The 27,196-nt window shown below is 54.7% G+C and overlaps 1 protein-coding gene across 4 annotated transcripts in view; it reads left to right on the plus strand.

Moving 5' to 3' along the window:
• Nucleotides 1-1,015: 1,015 nt before the first annotated feature.
• The window catches only part of GDPD5 (glycerophosphodiester phosphodiesterase domain containing 5), an 87,175-nt gene continuing 60,994 nt past the window's right edge, over nt 1,016-27,196 (plus strand). The window contains exons 1-2 of one of the 4 annotated variants that reach the window (XM_057507212.1): nt 1,016-1,818; nt 2,550-2,675. The gene's annotated coding sequence lies outside the window, so the exon portion shown is untranslated. The remainder of the gene's footprint in view (nt 1,819-2,549; nt 2,676-27,196) is intronic. The other 3 variants (XM_057507213.1, XM_057507211.1, XM_036929804.2) reach the window with 3 other exon arrangements.

A 27,196-nucleotide genomic window follows, 5' to 3' on the forward strand; every position in this document is an offset into this window, starting at 1 on the left:
ATTCCGCAGTGAAATGGGGGTACTCATTGCACAAGGTTGGTGTGAGGCTTACAGAAAAGCTGTACTGTGTGACCTGCCTTCCTTCTGTCCCCAGGCCAATTATTGGCTTTCACATGGCCTCTGCAGCATATTCAACACTCATTCATTCATATATCAGAACCGTCCAGTGCCTGCTGGGTGCCCTGCCCGGTGCAGGGTGCTGGGGCCTCGGAAATAAATCAGTCACAGCTCCTGCCCCAAGGCACTGGGAGAGGGGAGGGGCGGGAGCGACTGCAGATACACAACCACTCAGGGGTGTGTGTGCGTGTCTGTGTGTTGTCCTCTCACACCACTGCTGACTTATTTTTAAAACTGACAATTATTTTCCTCTCCACGGACGGGCTCTGGGGAAGAGGAAAATGTTGAAGAGGATCTGCTCTTTATTTCAAAAACTTATTTTTCACCGCTTAAATATGAGTATTTCACAGCATCCAATGCTCGCCTCCTCGAGCTAAGCTCTAGAAGCTGGGGAGCGGGAGTCCTTGAGGGCGGTGCCCCCCTACTCCCAAGGGCTCCACTATTTCTGGGGACTCCACTGCCCGGGATAACCCACTTCGTTTCCATCCTGCTTCTTTTTTTCCTCCCCCGACTCCTGTTCCTATGACTCCCCGACTCCTCCTTTCAAAGCAGTCCCCACGCCCCATCCCAGGCAAACCAGTTCTCCCCACTTCTCCCTCCATCTGGGTTCCCAGGTTAGCCTCTAGCGGGGTCGGCTCTAGAAACCCCGACTGCCACCCTCGCCATTGTCCTCCCTCCAGCCGCACCTCTCCACTGTGAGCCCCGCCCTCTCGAGGTAGAGCACACGTTCCGCAGAGCGCCGCTCCTTTTCCACCCTGCGATTGGCTCCTGCGGCCCGACGGCGCGGGGCCAGGGGCGGTGATCTGGAGCGCGCCCCGCCCCTTGCCCCTGGCCCGGTGAGGGGGCGGGGCCGAGGGCTGACTCCGCCCTGTCCGGGCGGGGCCGCGCTGGCCGGCGCTCGCGTGTTGGGCGGTGCTGCCTCGGCTTGGCTCCGCTGGGCTCGGGCTCCGGCTGGCGCTTCTGTGGGGGTGGGCGGCGGGGATGACAGCGCCTGCGGCACGGAGCTGAGCGAGCCGCGAGCGAGTCGAGGGAAGAGAAGGAAGTGGAGCCGCCGCCCGGAGCTCTGTAGTCAGCTGCCACGCTGAGTCCGGACCTGAGAAGACTTCCTCGCCGGACTCCGGCCGCCGCGGCTCCGCGCCCCTAGCCGGAGCCCTGCCCCGCCTGCCCTACCTCTGGGTTCCGCGCTGGGACGCTCCCGGCCCCGCGGTCCAGGGCTTTGTGGGCGGGACGCCGCGAACCCCCAGCGCTGATCCAGCGCACCAGGGCGGACGCTCGTGGCCCACCATAAGTGTCCGTGGTTGCGGGCTCGTCCCAGTCCCTCCACAGTGTGTGTGGGATCCCCCAGCCTTCCGCCCGGGGTTGGTACAGGTACCCCAAGCCCTGCGCCCCCACTGCTGAGTGCAAAGGAGCCTGGACGCCCCCAGCTTCTGGTTCCCCGAGACCCGAAGAAGCCTCAGCTGCCTTCGACCCGGTGCTTCGGACTTGAGACCGTGCGAGCGCACACGAAGCCCCGGCCAGCGTCAGCGTCCGGTGAGAGGTCCCAGACCTGCTAGCCAGTCGGACTGAACTGCACCGGGATGGTGCTGTGAGCAGGAGCTGCCACCTTCTTAACGCCCCAGGCGAGGGGCTCCGCGCGTGCCCGGAAGAGAACACACAGGGGCCCCGTCTGCCCCGGCCGCGGGCGAGAGCCGAGAGCTGCAGGTGAGAGAGCCCGGATGCTGGGCACGGGCGGCCTTCGACCCGGTCCGCGCAGCGCCGGGGCCAGCTGTGGGCGTGTACGGGGCACAAGCTGAGGCTGGGACTGGCTAGGAGTGGGTGCGGAAAAAGGACGGGGGAAGGGAGAAAATGGGCACTTATTGAGCACCCATTGTGTGCGGATCTGCGCCCCACCCTTGCGCGAATGGTCCCTCATTTAAGGCTCACTACTCAGGAGATAAAAGGTGTGTATTATTATACGCGATTACATGGGGACTAAGGCTCAACGGGGTCGAGTGACCCTGCTCTTTTCACTTTGGGGGTTGAGGGAAAGAAGCAGAGAGAAGAGAAAAAGAAAGGAAGTGGATATCCGCCAGGCAGGAGGGGGTGAGAGGTCAAGACGCGGCCACTGGGGCATCCTGGAGCCGCTCCTGAGGCTGGGGAGGTGCTTCCCCTGGCCTCCTTCCCTCCCACTCCGTGGCCATGTCACCTCCCAGGAAAGGTGCCCTAGAGTTGAGGGGAGAGGTGGGAAGCTTCCCAGTTCCAGAGCTTCCCTCCCTGGGGCCCCTGCCCAGGCATGCCAGACACCTGGGTCTCTAAGGCACTCTGGAGTCCCGAGACACTGCTTATCTGGGGGGAAACTCAGTGTAGAGGTCACCAAGTTAGAACCCATCAGAACCAGAGATAATGAGGCCTCTCAGCACTCACCCAGCTTGCATCCTTCACATTATTAACAGGGACCCCGAGGCCTGGGGGACCAGGGTGCCAGTTCTGAGGTCCTAAAGCAAGCGAGTGGTGGAGGCAGAAGTACACCTCAGCAAACCTTGCCAAACATCCTGGAAGGTATCTACTCCCTCTCCCTGGTTAGCATCTTCGGGATAGGTGGCTGGGGTTTTCCCACCCTTGATGTGAGGTCAGGGTGACTGTGTATGAAGTTGCTGTGAGAGTCTGTGTGGTCAGTGCTGGGGCCTGAGACATGCCAGCAGCCCCATAGCCTTTGGCCCAAGCTCAAGGTCTGACCTTATCTTGTCCTGAACAGGGGAACCTGCAAGACACCCCTGGCCAGGACGGGAGGGGCTTGCTCAAGGCTGGGGCTGCCAGGGCTGCGGGCACAGTTCCAGGTGTCTGGATTCCCAGGCAGGGGCTCTTCTGCTGCCCCCTGGGGCCATGCAGGGAGAGCTGTGTTGTGAAAGAGTGCTTGGCATGGACTCTGTGGGGTTCTTGTTGTGGGTGGGGAGGAGGAGGGATGCGGCCTTGGTTTTAGCCCTGTGGCCTTGGCTGGGACTCGTTAACCCCTGTTGTGCCTAGTTTCCTACAGTCTGGGGGAAACCACCTTGGAAAGCCTCTGGGAGGTAGAACAGGGTGGAGAGGTCAGGTGAAGGTGGAGGGGTTGGTGAAACTGGAAGAGAAAGTAACTTAGGGGCTTAGGACCCTACCTCCCCCCTGTCCTTGGTAATTCAAATTCTCATAATAATCCCCACATCTAAACAAAGCTCATCTTTGATGAGATAATTTCACACCTGTGATCTCATTTCATGGTGTGGTGAAAAGAACCTGGAACCTGGAGTGAGGCAGAAGAGGGTTGGAGCCACCTGGGACCTCTCAGATGCGTCCAGGGCTCCAAGCCTCACCGGTAAAATGGGGTCAAGGCAGGCTGTGTGTTACCTGGTCAGATAATGGGGCCACTGCATCCGGCAAACTGTCAAGTGCTAAAGAATTTTTTGTTTTGTGTTTGCCAAGACTGGGTTTGTTACCGATGGCTACCTTGTGTAGGAAACTGAGGCTCAGGGAGGTGAAACCACTTGCTTGGGCCTTTGAGTTTGCTTCAGGAAACGGGACAACATACCAGGTACCCTGGATGTTACCCAAATGGAAAAGGCAGCATGGCAACCAGCTCACAACTAGGTGGGCTAAGTGGAACAGGCAGGCAGCGATAAGTCAGCTAGGTGGGCGGGGATCTGCTCTGCCTCCCACAGGCCATGTGGCTTTGGGCAAAGCACTTCACTCCCCAGAGCCCTAGCTACCTCTCTGTAAATTAGGATTCCTTTACACGGTCGTTGTGAAGATTAAATGAGATAAAAATATACAGTGTTTGGTTCACAAACATCAGTTTAGGACTTCTTTATGGGTTAGGCTCCCCTGTGCTGCCTTCCTGCCCCCCACCCCCACCCCACCTCTAGAATCTGCTTGATCCTAGCAAGGGGCTCTGGATTCTGACCCCCCCAGCTCAGGGCTGTCGGCTTCCTGCAGGGTTAGGGGGAGCTGGTGTTAATTCCCTCTGGCCCATTGTCTGGCCTCTGTAGGCACAAAGATTCAGTGAATAATTTATGGCTTCCTTTACCGTGTGGGGAGGCAGGCTCAGGGAAATTGCTTAGTGCTCCGCTGAACCTCTGGAGCCCACCAGAGAAGGTGGGTGGGTCCTATCAGTACTATATGAAGTCTTGATGGGGAGAGGGAACATGACAGGACAAAAGTGACCTATAGTCAATGCTGGCTCTCCTTTTAGGGGCAAGGTAGACCCACAGGAAATAATGGAAACCAAGCTAGATGAGCTAAGATCAGGCTGTGGGCCTCTGATTGCAAATGGGTGGTGAGGAATGGCAGGGAGAGGCCCTTGAGGACTGGAGTAACTGGAAAGCCTCATCAAGGAGGAGGCTGTCTGGGCTGGGGCTGGAGGCTAGGTGCTGTAGAGAATAGGGGTCCTGACTTCCATTCAGGGTTGAACCCTGGTTGTGCCGCTTGCTCACTGTGAGAATGTGAGCAAGACATCTGATCCTGCTAGGCCTCTGTTTCCTTCTCCATAAAATGAGGGTAGTTATGGGTGACTGAGCTGTCATAGGTAAAGCACATAGCATAATAGGTATTTAGCAAAAGGTGCTTCATCATGAATGTGGGCTGATGGCAAGGGGAGGTGGAATGGTGTAATAGGCAGAGGTGGGGAGAACTCTAGGGTCTGGGGGGGGTCAGTGAGGTATGGAGAAGAGGGGTGACCAGATTGAGTGCCTTGAATGTCAGACAGTTTTTACATTTTATGTGAAATGTTCAGAAGCATCATGGAGTCCCCATTTAAAACCCTCTGTGGTTCCTTCTTGCCTACAAGATGAAGACCAGGCCCCTTTGTTGTGCATACAAGGCCTAGCCACTGTGTGGATCCTTGGCTCGTTGCTCATTACTGTCTCCCAAGCACCTCATGTGTGGCCCTGTTGCTGCCCCTTTGCTTAGTGGGGGCCCTGTCATCCCTGCATCTTCTCTGCTCACCTCTGCATCTGTCGAGGCCCAGGGGAGGTCATAAATTTCCCCAGAAACATTCTTGGATTACACAATCCTCTGGTTATTACACCCCCTCTGAATCTTTAACACTTCACAGTAATAGTAACAAATAATGCCTACCATTACATCACATTTTACAGTTTGTAAAATGCATCCACATATTCACTTAATAATACTGTGATGATATTAACAACAGCTAATACTCGAGTACTTATTATGAGCCAGATGTGTGTTAAGTGCTTTACCAGCACACTCATTCACAACTCTGGGAGGTGGCTACTGTTATCCCTTAGAAACTGGGGCTCAAGAGAGGTGCACGTCTTGTTCAAGGTCACCAGATAGACATTGGGAAGTGAGGTATCAAGCCCATGCTCTTATCTGCTAAAGAACAGACAGCTTGACAGCCTTTAGATGTTCTTTCTCCTCAACTTCACCCAAGTACCTCAAGAGCACACTGTGCATGTAAAAGGCTTGGAAATAAGCTGCATTTTCAAGGCTAAGGAGGAGGAGTGCTAGAGTGAGCCTGGGGCTCAGGAAGGAACCCTCGGCTGGGCATCCAGGGCCCTGCACTGGCTGGTTGTATGACCTGGGGTGAATCAGCTCTTCTCTGTTTTGTTGTGTCTTTGGTGAGTGGGGTTGGTGTCCAAGTTCCTGGAGCCCCAGCCTTCTACAGTGAGTGTCCTTTGTGACCCTGGCAGATAGAGGAGGAGACCACAGCATCAGGGCCAGAGGATGTGGTATGACGGGCGGCTGTGATCTTTGGCTAGGCCACTGTCTGGGCCAGTGGGCTCTGTAGTTAGCTACTTCCTCCCCTGAAGGAAGGTGGCAGCCCGTGCTGCTGGCAACATGGTCATTAGCTGGGTGGAGAAGACCCTGTGATTGGGAGCTGGCTGGACCAGGCCAGGTTGGCAGGGCAGGGGCAGTCTTGCCCAGCCTTCGTGGGGTCACTGGCAGGGCAGCTGCTTCTCCCTCCTTTGCAGCCTTGAGGGCAGTGGCAAGTGCCCAATGGGCACCAGAGCTTTGTAGGCTGAGGCCTGCGCTTCCTGTTACGGTGACTGTAGGAGCGGAGCAGTGAGGCATCTATCCAGGCCTGAAGATGCCTCCTCGAAGCTTCCAGGACTCCTCTGCAGCTCTGCAGCCCTCCCACACTGACTGTGGTCTGTGGAGTAGGGCTGTGGAGGTCTGCTCCCTCACCAGCCTGTCAGAACTATATACTCTGCCACCCCATTCCTTCCTTTAACAGAGTGCCTGGCACAAAGTGGCAACCCCCCAGGCAGGGGAAGCAGTGCGAGCCTCCCCTGAGGCAAGTTGCTCAACCTTCCTACCTCTTTTCCCTCCCTGTAAAATGGGGCTGATGAAAGCAGTGCTGAGGCAGTTAAATGAGATGACGGGAATGAGGTGCACAGCCAGGCTTGGCACAGAGATGGATGCCCTGCTAACCTGAGTCCATCCACTTGCCCATCCCCTCGGCAGCCTCATGAATGAATGACTCTGTGAGAAGCTGATTGAAGAGTCCAGTCAGTGGTGAGGGTGTGCCTGGTGGCAGGGAGGATGGCCCAGAAGGGGACATTTTGCTGCCTATGAGGACTCTGTGTCAGACAGAATTTGCAGAACTGTGATTCCACGGCTCCCCAGTGAGCGAGCAGACAGCTGTTGGACGTGGAGGGCCCTGAGCAAAGTTCAGGGCAGGGAACAGGATCACTTTGTCTGGCACCTGGTTCTTCTCAGGTCTTAGCAGTGACCCAGTTGGGAGGAGCCGTCTGGGTCTAGAGATAGCAGATGCTCACAGAGAGTGAGTCCTTCCTTAAAGGGAAGCAGCATTCTCTTGGTCTCTGGCCCCCTTGCACTCACATCCAAAGTGTAGCTTGATGGAGATGTTTGGGCTGGGAGGGGAACCAGACATTAAGCTAATAAACACGTGGATCCAAAACTTCCAAATTGTGAAGAGGGTGCTCCTGAGGCGGGGTGGGGGTGGGGTGGGAGTGGGGGTTGGGTCTCCTCCCATCTGTGGATGGTGGTGTGGTATAGGGTCATGCTCAGACCACAGTCTGGATGCACACACTTACTAGCCATGTGTCTTGGCAAGTAACTTAACCTCTCAGGGCCTCAGCTTCTCCATCTGTAAAGGGAGGACAATTACAGCACCCACTTCATAAGGTTGTGGTGAGGATTCAGTGAATTGTACATGTAAAATCTCAGCACATAATAAGCACTCAGTGCATGTTAGCTGTTAGCTGTATCTCTAGCACCCAGCAGAGTCTGAAAGTGCACAGGTGCTCTGGAAGGGCGCATGGAATGAAGCCCAGACAAAGGGCAGGTGCCCTGTGCAGTGAGTTAATGAATGGCCTTGTAGGAGAGGACGATACAGCAGTGAAACAGAATGTGGCTGGGAAGGTCAGGGGCTGAGGTGGTCCAGTGCTGGATGGGGATGGAGTCAGGAAAGGCTTCTGGGAGGTGGTGCTCCCAGAGCTGAGCTTGTGTCATTGAACACACACACACACGTGCACTCATGTACATGCATGTACCCTTGCACTGCTGTGGAGTCAGCTCTAAGAATGAGCCAGAGATGAGTGGTTCCTGTCCCAGGGTCGCCAGCTAGGGGTAGAGCTTGGGCAGACTCCAGGTCTGCCTGCTTCATAGGCCTTCCTCCTTCCACCACCCCACGCTGTCTCGCCATCTGTGACATTCTGTTTTGAGAGCACAAGGAAGGCAGGAAGGCAAGAGTGGAGGAAGTGTGGCTCGAGGTTTGAGAGTCCCAGCTCTTCCCAGGCCTGGGAGCAAATCTACAGAAAAGAGTAAACAGGCCTTGCTCGAGTTTTTTTATCTTCTTTCTCCCAAGGCACACCCACTGGCAGAGGTGGTCTTCCAGCATCTCATGCCTGCAGCTGTTTAGCTTTGAATGTGTGGACTCTATTAAAACGTGCCATGAAGAGTTCATCTAACCTCCCACCCAGGAGGCTCAAAGGGAAACTTTTCTTCCACTGACAGGGGAACCAGGGCCCCCCAAGTATATTAAAGGAGGTCACCCCAGGGACACTCTGAAGTCAGAGTCCCCTTGCACTGCCTGCACTCATGGCTGGCCATGGGGCCTTGGGGACATGGCCTTATCCCTTATATTTTGACTTTTTTGCTCCTTTTGTAAAATGCAGTCAGAGTAATAAAACCCTTCTTTCCTTCAAGAGATGTGTGTAGGGAGCTTGTGAGGTGGAGAAGCTTTAGTGGGTATCTGGGCCCGTGGCCCTCAAACATTGCTACACACACTAGAAGCATTTGGGAAATTAAAGAATCCTGCCTAGACCCATCCCACAATCTGGGGCAAGACCCAGGCATCAGGTTTTAAAGCTCTCCAGGCTGCTGTCAATGTGCAGCTGAGACTGAGAACCCCCTGGCTGCCCTCTGCAGCATGCCCCTCGGAGCATCCCCACATGGCACCTGCACACCCCTGACAAGGGCCCCGCTGCTCCCAGGCCGCTCCGTCCCCTGGGGAACTGCTCTCCCTGGGACCTCGCTGCCTGGAGAAACTGGACTGTAAAGACTTGGCAGTCCCATAAGCCTGGGTTCCAGCAGTCCTCTGCTCCCTGCTTGGGTGTCTTCTGGGAGCCTCAGTGTCTGCATCTGAAAACTGGAATAGCAATAGCTTTCTCTGAAAGGGTCATAAAGACCAACCAAGGCCATGCGTGGAAAGCACCAGCATAGTGTCTGACATGTTGGCAGTGCACAGCAAAGGTCACAGACCACAGACAGTGGCGGAGCTGGGCTGAACTCAGACCAGACTCCCCCCACAGTGCTCCTGCTACTGCCCAGCCACCTGAGTCTGGGTCTCTGAGATGGAGGCTGGTCGGGGGAGGGATCAACACCCTATCCTGGGGCCCTTCCCTCTCTGAGAGATAAGGCAGCAGGCATTTTGTTTTACTTGGTTTTGTTTTAATGCCCAAAGTCAGGCTCTCCTTAACAATGCGGCCTTGTGTGAACCTGCTTGTTTTTCCAACCCTGACACCCAGCTGTGCTGCCCGCTTGGGGCCCTTGTCCGACCTGGGAGAACTGAAGAATGTCAGAGGTATTTTTTCATCCTGGGGAGGGTAGTGGGAGACATTGGGGGCCTCTGTTTGGTCCTCGCTAATAATTGATAGCGCTTAAGTCAGCTGCCTCTGTTGGAAGCCAGTTCCATACAGTTATTTCAGGGTAGAACCCAGTATGGGTTTTAGAGGCAGAAAAACTTGATTTGAATCCTGGCTTTGTCACTTACTGGCAGCATGACCCTCAGTGAGTCATTTTAGCCTTTTGAGCACTGATTTCTCTTGTAAAATGTATAAATAGGATCATCTTTGTGGGTTGTTCTAAGTGAATGAATGAAGTGCTTGGTGTGTAAAGCTCAGTGCCTACCATATAGTGAGGGCTCAGAACCTGTGTGGTGCTCATGAGGAGCTGAAGGCTGCCTCCTGGCCCTCCCTTCCCTGGCCTGGTCCTGCTCCTGGTGCTAGGCCCGCAGAGGCACCCCTGCACATTGCTATTCTGTAATCATTTGTTCCATGAGTATGGAGAGGAGGCTCCGAGGGCTGTTGCGGGGTGGGGGGAGACTGCCGAAAGGGGATCATCCGCGGCACTGCTTGGTTTCTGCTCAGGCTCAGCCAGAGAGGGTGTGTCAGGTGGGGTGAACTGCTCAGACAGTAAGGGTGTGACAAACCAAAGAAGAGCACAGGCCCAGGGCTAGCAGGTACCCCAGCGGCTGAGGCTGCCAGGGGAGGAAGTGGTCAGCCATAGGACAGGGCTGTAGCCTGCAGTAGAGGGAACCAGTCTACCCAGGAGACCTAGCAGGGGAACAAAACCTCAGCTATCTTTCCTCTTCCTCCAGCCCCCATTGGGTGAACCAGGGTCATGGAGCCCAATGCAGGCCATTGAGGTCGGCTTCCGGGGTGCCCAGGCAGCATGGAGAGTGGGCCTGGAACGGGAGCCGAAGGCATTCCTCGCTCTGTTGGAGCTATGGAGTCCACTGGGCTCCCTCTCCTTCTAATGTAGTTTAAGGGTCACCCGTTGTTACTTGAGCAGACCCCTTATGAAGGGGGTCTCAGCCCTCACCCCAAAGATGAACCAAAGCATTCCAATTGCCGTAGTCCTCAGAGAAGTTTGGGCGTACCCATCTTTCCCTCTCTGCCTCACCAGAGGTGCCTTAGCACCCCTTTGAGATTGGTGCCCAGGCCCTTGCCCACCATGCCCCCCACTTCATTCAGTCCCACTCTTCCTGGTCCTCAAAGGACCTGGCTCTGAGTTTTCTCCAGCCTGACCATCTGAACAATCTGTGTGTCTGTCCCTCCTTGTCAGCAGTGTGGACTAGGGCTTAGAACACCGGCTCTGAAACCAGACTTTCTCCTGAAATCCTGACTCTGCCATGAGGTGGCTGGGGCCTCTTGTAAGATGCGCCTTTTAATCTCACTATGCCTTGGCTTCCTCATCTATGAAATGGGGATAACGGTACCTCATAGGGTTGCGGTGAGCACTGAATGAGGTGAATAAACATGAAGTGTTTGGGACAGTGTCTGGCAAACGGGAAGTGCCTAGGAAACGACAGCCTTTGCCATTATCACAGATAGCACAGTGGGAGCCCAAAACTCATGGTGTGGCTGGACCATTAGTGAGAGGACAGGGACTGTCACCACCCTCCATCTAGACTCTGCTTCAGTGACAAAGTGATGACGGTTTCCTCCAGCCTTGCCACATTGTGGACGTTTACCTGTCAGCTCTTCACCCCTTCCCCCAGTCCACCTCTGCAAACCATGGCCTGTGTGTGGTGACCTCTCTTGCTGTTAAGCCTCAGTTTTCCCATCTGTGAAAGAAAGCAGTTGGGCTAGGGTTCCCAAGTTCTGCCCCCGAGTCTGTGCTGGGAGCTGGGAGGAGGAGGACTTCAGCTGTCCCTGCCCTGAAGGAGCCCCGAGGCTGGGGGTGGGGGGAGTGGTCAGGCCACAGTCCCGGAGTCTTCCTCACAGGGCAGGCTGGACAGCCATGAGCAGGAGACAAGGGAAAACACCGGGGCTCAGAGGAGAATCAGGGAGGCTTCATGGAGAAGGGGACATTTGAAATGAGTCTTGAGGGTAGGCTAGGACCTTAAAATGGCCCAAATTAGATGGAAAGGCATTGTAGGAGAAGGGAAGCGACTGCAGCAAGGAACAGGGGCATGTAGCAAGCAGAGCATGCGGCCAGCACTCAAAGGGAGAATGATGTGGTGGGAAAGCATTTGGCTTCTGGAATCAGACTTGGGTTTGAATCCTGGCTTAGTGTCTTGTTGGTTCTTTACTGTGGGCAAGGGGCTTTACTTCTCTAACCCTGTTTCACCCATCTGTGGAATGAGGGTAGGTCCTTACAGCGCTGGGCAGTGACTTGCAAAGTGCTGAGTGTGGCTGGAGGAGCCAGGCTTCCCCTCCACCCCCTTACTGCAGAGAAGTCAGGGACCCTAAGGGGCCTGGTTTAGTTTATGCCTCCCCCAAATTAGGTTGCACATGGCTTCTGGGGTGGCCTTGCCTTATCTCTCGAGTGGGGCAAAGGTCACCAACTGGGGTCAAGTGAGCTCAGGTGCACAGAGTAGCCCAGGGCTGGCCCTGGTGTAGCCGCTCCTTAGAAGCTGGGCAGCCATTGGCAGCTCTGGGGTGGCACTGGGTCCCTAGAACGGGCCATGACACCCTGAGCTCAAGTGGCTCCCAGGAGCCTAAGAAGACCAGGTAAGGGGAGTCTGAGGACAGGCCATGCAGGGGTTTCTGGGCCAACACTACAGGACTCTGTGTTGTAGTACCTGGGGGTGGAATGTGGGGAGGACATGGGGTTCCTGCCAAGCAGAGAGCTGGAGGCATGGCCTCACAGAGCATGCAGGGGGGGCACATTGCTTGGAAAACACCTGGGAGGTCCCTAGGGCCTAGCATCTTGGGGGCAGCTGGGCAGGCCTAGTATGCAGAGCTCTTTCTTACAGCTGGCCACCCCCGAGCACTCCCTCCTCCATGACATGAGTGCTCATGGCCTCTCCACTGACTCACTCCAGGCATCTGAGAGAGGTGGTGAGGTGCCCTTGGCTGGGTGTGGTAGTGCTTTGATCCTCAGAGGGGAGGTGTGTGGGCTTCCAAGTCACTCCTGGCTTTGAAGCCCAGCTTTGACTCTTGACCAGAGCTTTGAAGACATTGGGCAAGTCACTTAACCTCTCTGAGCCAGAGTTGCTGACCTATAACATGAGAGCAGCAACACTTCGTGTCCAGGTCTGTTTTGAGTTGAAATGACATAATGGATAAGATAGCATCTTGTATTTTGAAGGCTACTCCACAACCACCTTCATCCTGCTCCCTTTCTCTGTGCTCTGTCCATTTTTAATGCTGCCTTGGGAATTTCTTTCTTGTGTTAACTTAAATCTGTTATGCTGCAACTGGAACCTTCTTGTTGAGGACTCTGCAGAGGCAGACCGAGCCTGTCCTTTATATAAACGTGCCCCATCGGTACCTGCAGTAAGGGAGGCAGGGAATGGGGCAACCAGGTGTCAGTTTTCACCTTGTGACTTGGGGGTCCAGCTGTCAGTGGCCAGCACCTGCGGACTGGCAAGGACTGGGGGTGGGTGCATCATCTTGACTGTTCCTCTGTATGCTTGGTCCATGCTCTGGAGGGATGAGTCTAGGGCAGTGGAGAGAGCCCTGGCCTGGGTCCAGAAGGCCTGGGTCGCACTGCCCCCTTGACCTTTTCTTGCTGTGTGGTCTGAAGCCAGTTAGCAGCCTCTCTGGGCCACAGTAGGTCTGTGAAGATGTCTGTGCCCCAGGGCCCCAGGTCTCTCCAGTGAAGATGTATGCAGTTCTGCCTGAAAACTCTTTTCCTACCTCTCCCCAACCAGAGCCCCAGGCAACCTGGGAAGCCAGCAGATTAGGCTCTTGCTAGTGGCTGGTGGTGATAGGCACTGAGTCTACCTCTCAGACCAGGGCTCCCTAGGCAGGCGGTGAGTTCAAGGTTAGATGGGGGATTCCTGATGGGTGGGGTAGCACCTTCCTCAAACTAGGGATTTTGAGAGCCAGATCTCCTGTCACCCACACAACTAAATGCATTCAACTAAAGGTCTGTCACTGTGTTGAGTCCCTCCTTGGAGTACATCCTTTCCCACATGAAGTCTGCTTTAATCCCTCATTTGTGAGTGGGAAACCTGAGGCTCAGAGAGATGAGACAACTGGTCTGAGGTCCCACAGCCTGTCAGCTCTCAATTCCACATGGCCCCCAGGCCCGGCCATGTCCTCTAGGCCCCCAGCAATGGGGGGAACTTGGGGAGGGGGAGCCGGATGGCCATGAGCGAGGCTGTTTCTGGTCTGGGATAGGGCCCCATGGGTGGTGGGGGTGGTCAGCTGGGGTTCCTGGGCTGCCGGGTCCCTTTCCCTGGGAAGAAGTTGGCCAAGGAATGAAGGAGGTGGAGGGATCAGGAATCCAGGGGCCAGTTCTGAATGCCCCCGTGAACTTCAGTTTTGGTTTTATAGTGGAATCAAAACTTACTTCTTGTTGGTTTCAGACACGTAATAGTTTACCTTCATAAAGCATTTTGATACCCGTGATGTCACTGAATCTTGCCAGCAGCCTGTAAGAGGCAGCCTGGGACTTGTTTGGGAGGGCAGGGTGGGGCTGGGGTTAAACTCCCCTCCCCCCTGGCTGTCTGCCTTCAGGCAAGTGAGCGAGTAACCAGTTGAGCCTCAGTGTGCGCATCTGTGAAGGAGACAGCCATTTCCCACAACAACTGGTCAGCAACAGCGGCCCTGCTCGCCATACGCATTAGGTGAGATAAGGTAGCCTCTGGGCCAGTGCCTGGTGCGGTGCAGTAGTTTTGTGATTTTTATTATCAGCCCCACTTTGTAGATGGGAAGACAGAGCCTCAGAGAAGGAAAGTGACTTGCCTGAGGTCACGTGGTGATTTAGCTTGTCCTCCAGACATCCTGTCTGTGGCTTTTTCCTCTAGCACTTCGCTCTCTGTCTTCAAGTGACCTCACACCTCATTTATCCAATCTTCAATGGATGGCGCTGTCTGAAGAGGCCTTGTGTCTCCCCACTACCTCCCCAGTGCCTAACAGCACTTGACTGGCACATAGTAGGTACTTTAGAAATGCAGGTGCTGTGCATGAATATGTTGATGAGCTGGCATAAAAATGTATAGAAGTATTTTTCCTGGCAGTGAAGTCTTGTGTCCCTGGGGCTCCCTCTGCTCCCTCTTCCCTTTAAAAACAACTCTTCAATAGTTTTGTTTGGAAATCGTTGTGAAAAGGATAGCTCACTTCCTTTCCCTGCACAGTGCCCACTCGGTAACCTCTCAGGGCTGGGCCTTGGGAACCTCACTTTGCTGGGAGTGCAGACTGGCGGGCCCTATGCTGAGTGGCCCCAGGCTGCTGTTCCTATTCAGCAGTGGTTTCTGGCTCTTCTTGCCCTGAAACCTTCTTTCTGCTGCCCTCACACTTGCCTCTGGCTGCCCAGCACCTTTCTTCTCCCCTCTTGCTTCTTTGTATGCGTGTGTTCTAGCAGGTGGGGCCTGAGAAATGGGACAGTTGAGACCGTTGGAATCAGTTCAGTCATTACTGATTCATTCATACCTATTCAACCAACCATAGTTGATCCTGGATCTTGTGAGGATTCATTCCTTCCATCCATCCATCCGTCCATCCTGATTGAGGACTTCTGCCAGTGGCTTGTGGTCAGTCAAGATAATGACCACACCTTCCTGGCAGTTCATGCAGGGAAATAATGATGCACATAGCAAATGCCAGTACAGGACTTTACAGTTTATAATTTGCCTCTGCATTATCACACTGAATCTTCACAACCCTGAGAATAGCATTATTCCTGTTTTGCAGACAGTGAAAACAAAGTTCAGCAGGATGAGGTCCCCTGCCCAGCGGCCAGCAGTGAGCCCAGAATTGCAGTTGGAAGTCAGGTCTGCCGCCTGGCCTGTTACATGCTCCCTCCTCTGTGCTCCATTTGCAAGCTTTATGATGCCCCATTCATTTTCTGTCACAAAGGATTGTTATTGGTGCCTGACGTCAGACTTCTGCCTTTATAAAATGGTCGGTGTAAGGAAGTGCGTGGCCTTGATTGGGGGCCAGCAGCAAATGTCCTTCAGCACACATACCTTGTCCTGCAGTGGACCTGGGCACACCATCTAGCCCACACTTCCCAAACTGTGATCTGAGGACCCTAAGTTCCTGGGATGGTAACTGGCCCAAGGGCCCATGGGCATACAAATTCGGGAAATGCTAGTCGTGTGAATCAGACAGGATTTCTCAGGGCTTTTAATGTGTTAATCTGAATTAGGGATCCCCAGCCAGTGGTACGATGTTCGCTCAGCCTTTCCCAAGCCTGCTTGGACATGCAACTTCTGTGTCAGAGCGGGGACTAATAGTCTAGAGAAAATACTTGGGGAAATTGCTGATCAGCAATCACTCACTTTTCCATTTTGTGTGGAAGCCTCCAGCTAGAGCTTGTTTCTTGCCCAGGGCTGTTTGCATTTTGAGAGAGGATCACAGGGAGCAGAGTTTAGCCCCAGGAAAGAATTGGTAATAATGGTGCAGTTTCAGGCAGCAGGCGGAAGTGGAAGGTGGAGATATTTTTATTCTTCATCCACCAAACTAACGTATCCACAGACATCTACTGTATGCCAGGCACAGAGCCAGCATTTGGAAATGCCAAGATGAGTCTGACTAAGAACCTTCCATATCCCCATGCCCCACTAAGGGTTTTTTAAGAAGCCAAGTACAAGCCTTAAAAGGAAGGAGTGATTTTTGTAATTGCTCTGGGTCTTCATGGTGGTGGGTGTGTGCACATGTACCCAGTTCAGTGGAGCTACAGCCCCTGGTCCTGAGTGTGTGAGACAGTGCGGGGTCAGTTACCCTGGGTAGAGTGCACAGATGTCCTAAGGGAGGTCAGCAGTGTGGCCAGGCTCAGAGATGGGAAGGAGGGAGGGAACACTTGCCCTGGGATCTGTCAGCCTGAGCTGGGGGTGGGCAAGGGTGGGTTGGGGGAGTTTGAGAGGCTCTGCAAAGAAGAGCAGAGGTTTCTCCTGGGGATGGGGGCATGGGCAGGCTCTGGCTAGCTAGGAAGGGCATTTTTAGATAAAAGCACAACGGCTGGAGCAAAGGTGTAGAGATGACGTCAGGTGGGTTACATGTTTAGGATACTGTAAAGAGCTTGGGGTAATGGAGGTAGAGGGAAGAAAAGGAGGGGTCACTGGAGATGGGTGGGTGCTCACCTAACTGAGGGTGCCTTGGGGGCCAGACTATGTCACGTTTGTCTCAGTGTCCTTAGAGCTGGGTGATGCCCAGGAGATTTGTGGACTGACTGGACCCTTCCATGTGGGACCCTGGACAAATCCTTTCCCTCTCGGGACCTCAAATTGCTTATGCCCTTGGTGGGGCAAGGTCCCTTCTGGCTCCAAAAGGCTCTCAGGGATTCTTGGTGTGTGTGTGTGAAGGGAAGACCAGACCGTGTCTGCTCCAGCCTCAGGGTCCACTGGGCTGCCCTAGATGGGTGGGGCCCCTAGGTGGGAGGTGCCCTATTCACTGGGGCAGAGGTCAGGCTGGCCCTGCTGGTGGATTTCACTCCTATTCTCTCTTCCTTTAGCAGTTGGCTGCTGAGCTCAGGACAGAGTACCCTGGCGTCCTCACTGATGGCTCTTCTAAGGCCCCAGACCATGATTGGTGGGGAGGAGAGTCGAGCCAAGCTGGGGTTGAGGGTTGTGTGCATGAAGCAGCTTGGGACAGGGAGGAAGTTCTGCTTCTTCCTGCTATGTGCAAATAAGTAAGATACTTAACCTCTGAGCCTCGGTTTCTTATCTGTAAAATGTAAACAATAGGAACTCCTACGCTGAGCTTTTGTAAAGACTCAATGAGGTTAAGTTTGTGAAAGCATATAGTAAGCTAACTTGCCCCCACACATGTAAACAGTTCTTGTTAGTAACATTTATTTGTCCAATTTCCATAACCCCCAGCCCTTTGTCCCACTCACCCTTTTCTTGGAAGTGCTGCCTGATGGCTACTCACTATTCTCTGTGCAGGCTTCTCCTGCTGAGTACACTTTATCCAGGCCAAAGGGATAAGAGCCCATGAATTATGTACAAGTTGCATGCTCAGGCCAGGACTGTGTGTTGCACCCCTGAGTCTATGTGCATTCCAGTAGGAGGAGAAACCGTACCATCCCTCCTGTCCACTGGGCCCCAGGACCAGATACTGCCCCCTCCCCAGCTGTATCCCTAAGCCTTCCAAGGGTTGGGTCCTGGCCTCTGGGGAAGGGTGGGGCACACATGTCTGGAACTCCCCCTGTCCAGCTCATCTGTCCTGCTCACAGTCTGGGACAGCAGGGCCTGCCCACTACAGGCACTCCGGCCCGTGTCCCTGGGTAGCCAGCGGGGTGGGGCTGATGGACAGAATGAGACAGACACTCCTCCCTTCCCTCCGTTTCCCAGTTGGTGCCCAGAGGCGTTGGTTGGGGTGACTCAGATCTTTTGTGTGGGTGCTGCTTTATTTCAGCAGTGTCTGGGGTACCTATTCTGGGGTACCCGTGACCTGTCACACACAGTGCTCAGTCAAAGCCACCCTGCCCTGAATGGAGTGCAGGGGGACAGGACTGGGTTGTGCCCAGCGTCCCTTCTCCCAGAGGGCTGAGGGTCCCTCTCCGTGCCCTTGCTCCTGAGTGGCTCCCAGATGGTGTCCTGGCCCCTGCAGACTGCACTCAGGGCAGACAGCTGGGCTCCGTGGGCACCCAGAGGCACCACGGACGTCCCTGTGCTTGGGCTGCAGTGTGGGAGGCAGCAGAGGGGATATAGGGGAGTAGGAACATAAACTTAAGCAGTTTATTGAAAAAAGAGCCAGTAAAAATGAACATTAAAGGTCCTGGTCACTTGGGTTTGTGGCCCAGCCCCACCCCATGCCTCTGCAACCTTGGCTTTGTGACATGGCCTCATCTGTAAAATGCTAATGATAAGGCTAGGCCATAAGGCTGGTTAGAGGTCAGATCAAACCACCCCCTGGGTGGGATACCCAGTAGGGTGCCAGGCACATGGTAGGTCTTCAGTTGGCAGAGATGATCTAATTCCAGCCTAGAGCAAAGAAACTGGGTTTTTAAGATACTTGATCTATGGTATCTCTAAGCAGGAAAGAAGAAATTCCTGTTAAGCTCTTTGAAAGGTCAGTGCAGCTTAGACATGTTCTCACACCTGTGGCCCAGCAGAGGCGCCTCTGAGTCACCCAGGTGTGAGGGAATGTCCCCTGGGACCAGGTGAAGCCATGCAGCCAGGCAGCTGTGGGTGTGAGGCATGACTCTCAGGGGTCTAGGGTGAGTCCCTTGTCTCCCTGTCCCTATAAAATTATATAAAACTCTTGTGAGATGCCAATGAGGAATGATCTATTAAACTCTGTTTGCCTGGGGGAATCAGGAGGGGCTTCCCAGGCGCAGGACAATGACTCAAGGGGGCGAGGCTGGGTTCCCTGTTCTGGTGACCAGCAGGCTCTGTGGCGGCCAGTCAGGGGAGCCTCCTTGCTTTCCTTATGGGCCAGCTGGTTCACTAGCTCCTGTGTATTCCTGCCAAGTGCCCCCATGGACATTCCTGATAGGTGTGAGGGTTAGCCCACTGGGCACAGGTGTGTGTGCTCAGCTGGCCAGCCTTGGGCATGAGGTTGTGACCCACTGTCCCATCCCGAATCTCAGGTCATCTCTCAGATGCCCATGTGGAGCAGTTACTGTGCTGGGGACCGAGGGAACGGGAGACAGTCCTACCCCAGGAGCCCTGGTCTGGATGAACAGAAAGGAGGAATCCAGAGAAGGATCAATGGCGGGGACCCGGCTGGTGGAGGAGGCACTCACTATCCCCCAGCCTGGGAATGATTCTGCCTGGCTCTGCCACCAATTCTGTGACCTATAAGCACCTGACTTTCCTCTCTCTGGGCCTCAGTTTTCCATCTAAAAGAGGATGTTGGGAGAGGTAGTCCTGGGAAGCTGCGGCCTAAAGCAAAGTGGTGTGAGGCAAGGAATGATCCCTGAAGCCAGCCAGATTGGACTGGGGGCAGGTCACCCAGCCTCTGTAAGCCTGTCTGACAGGGTTTTCCCGGCCCTGCTGGCACAGAGCAGACACTAAGGTGAACACCCTGCCCAACAGTGTGTTCTACTGTTGTCAGGCTTTAGGGCAGCTTTGGCCTGTCCCCTCCACCTTCCCCTGTTTCTCCTGAAGTGCCCAGAAGTTCCCCCAGGAACTCCTGCCCACAGGGGATCTGGGGGTGGGCAAGCATTGCTCAACTCAGTGCCAAGTCCCCTGTGGCCGTATGGGCTGTTCGTGCCAGGAGCCCCAGAGACAGGATGGAGCTGGCCATCCCCTGCCTCTTAAGGGGAAGGGAAGGGTCATGCACTGGAGCCCAGCCTCTCGTCTTTGCTGGCATCTTGAAACCTTGACCCTCTTGAACCATGGAACCTTTCTGTTGCCAAACCTCAGAAGCACTGGATCATGAAACTTTAGAATCTTGGTCCTACGAAGTCAAGACTTTGGGAATCGGACTGGACTTGGAAGTAACTTTCGGGGCCATTTGATCCAGACCTCATTCAGCCCAGGCAGCCCCTCTGCAGACCCCCTGGATACCCCAGTGTTGGGGGCTCACTGCGCAGCCCACCCGTGTGGGCCTTAGACTCCAGTCAGGTCACAAGACCACCTACCACCTCCTTGTGATCAGGATTGACCCCCAGGCCCGCACCACTGGAGCTGACAGTGCTGATAGGCAGCCTGGAAGGAAATAGGCCCCTGCTCAGCTAAGAATAGAAGGCTTTGTGCGATTTAAGTAGCCGCCTGATCATGTCAGGCCTCCCAGCCTGCCCCAGGGAGCTTATTAAGCAGGGTCCTTCTGGATGGAGGATGGAGAGTGGGGCAAAGGGTGCTGGGGCAGCCACAGGGCTTCCCTGGGACTTCTGTCATTTCCGCCTGATGATGCTTTTACTTTTTCCATCAAGTAAAGCTGGTTGCCCTTCCTTTCTCCACTGCAGGGCTGGCTGGGAGCATCACCCAGTATTCCTGGGGGAAAATCTCTTCTGGGAAGAGCTCAAACAAACAAATCAGCCTCTGAGAGGAACAAACAGGTCGATGAAAGTGGCTTTGTCTTTAAGGAGAGAGCCGATGATGGTGGCCCTTTATTGAGTGCCAACTGTATGCCAAACCCTGGACTCATACTTTGTTTTGTACCTTTGCCTCATGTAACCCTCACAGGGGTGCTACGGGGAACCATCCTCATGCCCACAATGCAGATGAGGACACGGGCCCACCTAGCCCTTGGCAGGGCTGGGATTGGGACCAAAGACCGTCTCATCTCATTTCTTCTCAGGGCAAAAGATTCCTGAGTCAAGGGGAGAGCTGAGAGTCATGATTCTTGGCCAGAGTGCTGGGCATGGAGGACTTTGTCTCAGTGCAACAAATGGGGCTTTGCCTTATGTATTTCTAGTACTGGGTTGGGAGGGGACATTGGGATTCCAGCACAAGCATAGTAGGTAAAGGCACCTGTCTATTCAGTCGGAACAAAATTAGACCCCTTTTGTCTCAAATTCCCCTCTATGCAGTGGGCAGAGGCTACTTGAGGCAGGATCAGGGGTCCTGGTCTTTGACAAAAAATGTCCTGGTCCTCCTCTTGGCAGGTCCCTGGTGTCTCCCCTTGGAGACAGTTCCCAGTGTGACAATTGGAAGGGAATCCTGGGTCACCCTCTGATTGTACAGATGGGAAGGCTGAGCCCAGAAGGATAGGGACTGACTGGAGGTCAAGAAGTAAATGCCTGGAGGCACATAGTAGGAGTTCAAGAAATCTCTTTGTCCTTCCAGACCAGTACTTCCTCTCCACTGGGGCGGGGGTGCTGCCTTTGTGTGGAGATCTGGAGGGCCTGGGTGGGTGGTGGGGTGAGCCAGCCTTATCCTTAGGACCCCTGGCTCTCCAGGGTCCCGTGTATAATCCTGCAGTATGCAGGGCTAGAGGAGAAGGGGAACAGGGAGAAGAGCATCTCAGGCTCATCTGTGAGGGGCAGATGCAGTGGCATCTGCCAGAGGCCTCTGATCACTGCCATCTCCCTGGCTGTGGACCATGGAGCTGCCCCAGCGATGGGGCCTCATGTAAGACTTGTTCGTACAGTTCAGGCTAGTCTGAGGTCCTTGTCTTGCACCTGGGAGCTCACTCTGTGCTTTACTCACTTTTAACTCACCTGTTGCTTTGCTTATTCCTTCCCATAGTCATTTATTCAGCACACACTCCCTGTGGGCCTAGAGACCAATCAGACCTTGGAGGCACTTAGTATAGCATAACAGTGAATCATGTGGATTTGGGGGCTAAACTACTTGGGTGCAAATCCTGGCTCTGCTAGTTACCAGCTCTGTGACCTTGGGCAAGTTGCTTAACCTCTCTGTGCCTCAGATCCTTCTCTAGAGTGGGGATACTGATGTTCCAGGTACTATTATCTAACAGATCACCTGAAAACTTAGTGAACTTACATAAAAACAATCATTTTATTATCTCTCAGTTTCTATAGGTTGAGAATTTATAATGGGCTTGGGGTCTGTCATGTGGTTATGGTCAGGTGGTGGCTAGAGTAGTGAGGTGCTGGAGCCGCTGGAGGCTGGCCAGGCCTCTCTTGCCTGTCATGTCACCCTAGGGCTTCTTTCCTCTCTGTAGGCTTGTCTGGCTCTTCCACAGAGTGCAAGCCTCAGAGCAGTCAGATTGCCTGCTTGGTGGCTCAGGGTCCAGAAGGAATGGGCCAGTGCGTGAGGTGGAAGCTGCACCACATGTGGTGACCTGACCTTGGGAGTCTCATAGTGTCACGTCAGCCATTAGTCCAAGCCCTCTCGGGTTCCGGTGAGGGTAGCACAGACCCTACCTCTGCATGAGGAGAGTGACAGTCACATTGTAAGAAGAGTGTGTGGGATGAAAGACATTGCTGCAGGTGTCTTTGAAAATACAATATGCCACCGATGTGAGAGTTAGATGAGTCAAAACAGGGAACCGTCTAGAACAGTGCCTAGGCATTATATGTAAGTGGTAGCTATATATAGTCCAGGGTGATTTTGACCACATGCAACTTATTTGTGATATGCTGACTTTAGGACCTCACTGCAACCTCCCACTGCAAAAGCCAATTCACTGAACCACAGCTTTTTCTATTTGGGTATTGGGGGATCTATAGGAGTTTAAGCAGGTGGGAAGGCATTCCATGCAGAGGAAACTAGCTGTGTAAAGGTGTGGAGCTGGTGAGTGGAGTTTCTGGGGCAGGGGCTTAGTTGGCTGGCCCTCTGCTGAGGTGAGGACAGGGAGGCCTGGAACAAAGCTTAGCATATGGGGTTTGATCCTGTAGGTCCCAGGAAGTCTGGCTGTTTCTCGGGCCGAGATATGAACACCTGGAGTACCTTAATGGTGGGGGTGGGAGGGCACTTCTGAGGTGGAATCAGCAGAACTTGGGGAGGCAGTGGATTCGGTGGGAATAGGGAGAGGTCAGGAGTGGTGGGGCTGTCGCCCAGGTGTTTGCGCAGGACATTTGCATGAGTTTCACATGTGATATGCATACCCTCCTTCACTTGCTTCCCTCCCTTTCCTGCAATGCTTTGCCATTTTTCTCTGTTCAGATCAGCGCTCCTGCAGAGGAAGGTAGACAGGTGGGAGGCATCTGGAGGAGCCTGGCAGCCAACCCTGGGGCAGTTGGCAGGCGAGAGAACACTCAGGGGCCGCCTCCTCTGCCCCCAGCCCCATCTGTGGGAATGGGCCCTGCGCCTCTGTGGTCTCCCCTTCCAACAACCCATCTCACTCTGCAGCTAATGGGGTCCAAATGGAGGAAATCCCAAGGGTTGTGGTGTCTACCCTCCTCAAATCACAGATGGGGAAACTGAGTCTCATTGACTTGCTACAGATGCCACAGCAGGTAGTAAAGGCGCCAGCCTCAGACCCTGCACATGGCTGCAGCCAGGCTCAGTGGCACTTGGGCTGCCTCCAGTCCAACATGGATGAGAATGGGTGCTCCTCAGGCCCAGGGCTCCTCCCTGCCTGACCCTGACCCTCTACTCCTAAAGCTTCCTCCCAGCCACCATCAAAGGCCAGTGCTCCCTTCTGAGGGAGATTGTAGCTAGGAACATAATTGCAAGGAAAGAAAAGAAGGGCTGAGCCGCTGTGGCCCTGGGAATGCCACCGTGTGTCTCTGAGCTGTGGTCTTCTCAGCTGTAAAAGGAGTGTGAGCACGCCAGCACCAGCAGGGCTGCCCTGAGGGCTGGGTGGACTCACCAGTGCTGAGTTCTCCAATGCAGATGCCACATCTGGGACAGGAAACCACCAGGGGTCCCTTGGAAGGGGCATTTGAGCTGTGATACGGAAGCCAGGTAGGGCCAGGGCTGGGGAAGGAGGGGCGTCTTGGTCCTTGATCTGAGCTGTGGCTGGGCGGGCACATCCCTCGCCTCGCACATGAGAGGGGGTCCAAAGGAGAGACTGGGGTGGGATCAGCAGGATCCCCTCCAGGGACAGCCTGCCCCCTAGCAGAGAGAGAATGTGATGGGGGAGGGCTTCCTGGAGGAAGTTTGTGGAAACTGAGAGAGAAGGAAGGGCTGACGCAGCAGAGCTCCTCCAGGGCGGGGCCCTGTCCTGGGTGCTGTTACCACCTCTCCCTGAGCTCTGCAGCCCTGGGAGGCAGCCCTGGACCTGGCCAAGCCGCTTGAGCCCTGGAGCCCAGGGGAGGAAGTGGCCCAGCCCCATGCTGCTTCCAGGATGCCGTGGCCCTGGGCCTGTCGCACACCTGCACGTGCCTGCGTGGGCCTGTGTGTGTGTGTGCCCTTGCGTCCTCTGTATTTACCTGGGTCTGGCAGTGAATGCGCTCTGTGTGTTTTTGTATGTCTGCCTGTATGTGTTTGTGTGTGTGCTTGCACATGTGTGAGAGGGGGCCCCTTGGTTCCCTACAGACCCCATGTGATATCTCCTTATAAATGGCAGACAGGTTGGAGTGCCTCTAAAAGTGGCAAAGTGCTCTTGTGTTTTAAGCCCTGAGTGGGGGCAGAGCAGAGACAAACCTTGCCCTGGGGAGCCGGGTGGGGCCTATGGGCTGAGGGGAGATCCAGACGTCACCAGTGGGGCAAATTCAGCAGACCTTTCCTGGGGGCTGGTCTGCCAAGCCTGGGCTGGGTGCTGGGACTCAGGGTGAGATCAGACACTGCCCTGCCCTTCCAGAGCCAGCCTGGAGCAGTCAGTACACAGCCATACCCTAGCATGGCCACTGAACTGAGGCTGTACCAGGCACATGGAAAAGGGGAAGGCATGCCCAAGTCTGCCAGCAGAGTCAAGGAGGATTTTCTTTAAGAGGAATTTGAGCTGAGACTTGAGGGATGTTTGGTGGGAGAAGAGGGGAAAGGAGTGAAGAACAGAGCAGGGCTCTGTGCCAGGTGGCATTGGAGGGACTGAAGAAGGGGAGGTGAGGCAGGTGATTCTCATCTTCCAGGCCTGGAACACTGGAGAATGGAGGTGACTTGAGATGGGGGATATGGGGGCAGGTTTGGGGGGATGTGACAAGATCCCATTTGGTCACTGGATTGTCCAGGCTGGGATGACCAGAGGGTCATTGGAATATTCAGGCCTTGAGTTTGGTCCAGACAGAGGTGGGGTAGCAGATGATACCACCCAAGGAGAGGGTGCAGGGCAAGGGAGGAAAAGGGGCTTAAGATAAAGGGCAGCCTCATGAGGCCCTGGCGAAGAGAGCCAGCTGAGGGCTGGAGAGGCAGGCAGAAGGGGAAGGGGAAAGCCAAAGCAATAGAAGCCCTGGAAGCCTGAGCAGAGGGACGTTTCTGGATGGAGGGCAGGGTCCACAGTGTTAGGGAGGACTGAGAACTAACAAGTGGGCTTCCTTACATAGAGGCCACGGTTGAACTTGGTGGGAACAGAGGGCATTGGGTTTAGCAACCAGTGGGAGGAAGGAAGTGGAAGCATGAATGTAGACAGCTCTTCCAGAAGTTCGGATGAGAAGGAAGGGATAAAATGGAGTGCTGGCTGGAAAGGGTAGAGGAGACCAGCTGGGTGAGACTCAAGCCAGTTTGCTTGGCAGGAGCCAGCCAAGAGAAGATGCAGGAGGAAGCAGAGGAGCATGAGATGCTCGCTGTAAGCACCTGCTACAGTTTTTGTCTCTGCAGTAGCCCCACAGAGGGCGCTGGAGCTGGTGGCCCTTCCTGAGGGGTGGCTAGGGGAGGAGGAGGCGGCATGGTGGCAGTCCTCAGTCATGCCCTTGCCCTGAGCTCTGTCAGGCTCCAGGGCCTCCACCCACACTGGGTGTGAGAGGACCAGGGGCCCTCACCTGCACAAGCTTTGAACCTCCTAGGAGGCAGAGGCTCCACATACTCAAGAGTATCCTCGCAAACCAGGTTCCAGGTCAGTGGGGAAGCTCAGGGCTGGGTGGGGTTGGCCTCGGGTGGTTGTGTGTCTGTAGTGCTCCCCAAGGCGGCTTCATGGACACTTCAAGCAAGAAAGGCCTGGGAAGTTCAGGACATCAATTCACCTGCTTCCAAAGAGGCCACACCCAACCCCATCCCTGAGCCCAGCTCCCAGTAAGTGGGAAGTTCTTTTTCTGGATCTAGGCTGTCTCTCCTGCTGTGTGTTCCCTTCTGGTGAACTTGTTCAACCCTGCTCTGTGGAGCCAAGCTGATGAGCCGGCTGCTTTAAGTGGTAGCCAGTGTTTTTATAACTTGTTTTCATGAAGTTGGTCTGAAGTCTGCATTCCCAGAATGTCAGACCCGCCCTGATTCACAAGGATTGGCCACAGGATCAGAGCCAACAAGAGGAATCTGAGAATTTAGTCATCCTCCCTGGATCATCCACAGATTCTCCTTTCCTTGCAATGGAGAAACAAAGAAAGCTCAGATGGCTAAGACCAGTGTTCAGGTCAGGGCCCAGGCTCTGCACTCCGGTCTGTGCTCTGTGGGCCGCAGGGGCACCTATAACAGCTCTAAGTCTTGGCACCACAATTTCCTCATCTCTTAAGGGGGAAAATTAATGGCATCTACACGATAGCTATCTGAGGTTGGGTGATCTAGAAGCAGAACCTGAGACAAAGGTTTGTGTGAATGATTTATTAGAAAGTTAAAAAAAAATTGCTAGTGGAATGGGAAAGTAGAACCAGAAAGAGAAGGAGAAACAAGAGTGGAGAGGAACTTGCCTCAGTCTGCAGAGGAGCTCTGGGGACATGGGAGCCAGAGCTGGGGTGAGGGTGCTGGGGATCCAGACCCCTGTCCAGGTGGTCACTGGTATAGGGGGTGCCGAGGGGACGGCCATGACCTCAAGCGAAGGGATTCCGGCAGCCTGAGGCAGGCTGCCCGCACACCTCCACAGACAGTGGCTGTTGGGAGGGACCGTGCAGCCTGGTGTGCCCCAGAATTGTAAAGCGTCCCAGGGGATGTGGGTGGAGCATGCCAGAGGCCTCTCCTGAGGATTAGTATGTGGGTTACATGATGAATCCTTTGCAGTGCTGATCATGCAGAGCCTGGCCCATGGGGAGCACCAACAAGTGACAGCTCTTCTCACCTGTTAGAAAGGGGAATGCAAAAGGGGTGCCCCAGGAGTGTGTGGCCACCAGGGGCAGCACCTACAGAGAGCAGTCCTGTGTTCCATCACCCTGGAGACCCAGGGGTGGGTTCACACTGTCAGCTTCTCAAGGCTGAATCCCACAGAGTCCCCTGGCAGGGCTGAGCGGCTGCTGCCAGGGCTCTGCCCGATGACTTGTCTTGGGGCAGTCTCTTCAACCTCACAGGGCCCTCCTGGTGCCCTGCTGCAGCGCTTTCTGGACGTGTCTGCCTCTGTGCCTCTCCCACCTCCAGTCCTCCCTGCACAGCCCGCAAGTGATCTGGGATGAGCAGGGGATGGCACAGGGCCCGTGGGCAGAGGTTAGGCCAGGGCTGTGGAGGCACTATGCACCTCAGAGGAAATGGAAGCCTACCTGAATTTGAACCTGGCTTTTCTTCGCTCCCCACCCCACTGTGTCTGTTGGGCTTTTTCCATAGAAGGTGCTCAGGGATTGCTTGTGGAATTCGTGCTGCTCGGTGTGTCCCAGGAACAAGTAGAAGTTGTGCCTCCAGGACTCTCTGATGACTTCACCTGGTGCTGTT

The sequence above is a fragment of the Manis pentadactyla genome, chromosome 9, assembly GCF_030020395.1.
Source record: "Manis pentadactyla isolate mManPen7 chromosome 9, mManPen7.hap1, whole genome shotgun sequence".
Classification (NCBI taxonomy): Eukaryota; Metazoa; Chordata; class Mammalia; order Pholidota; family Manidae; genus Manis; species Manis pentadactyla.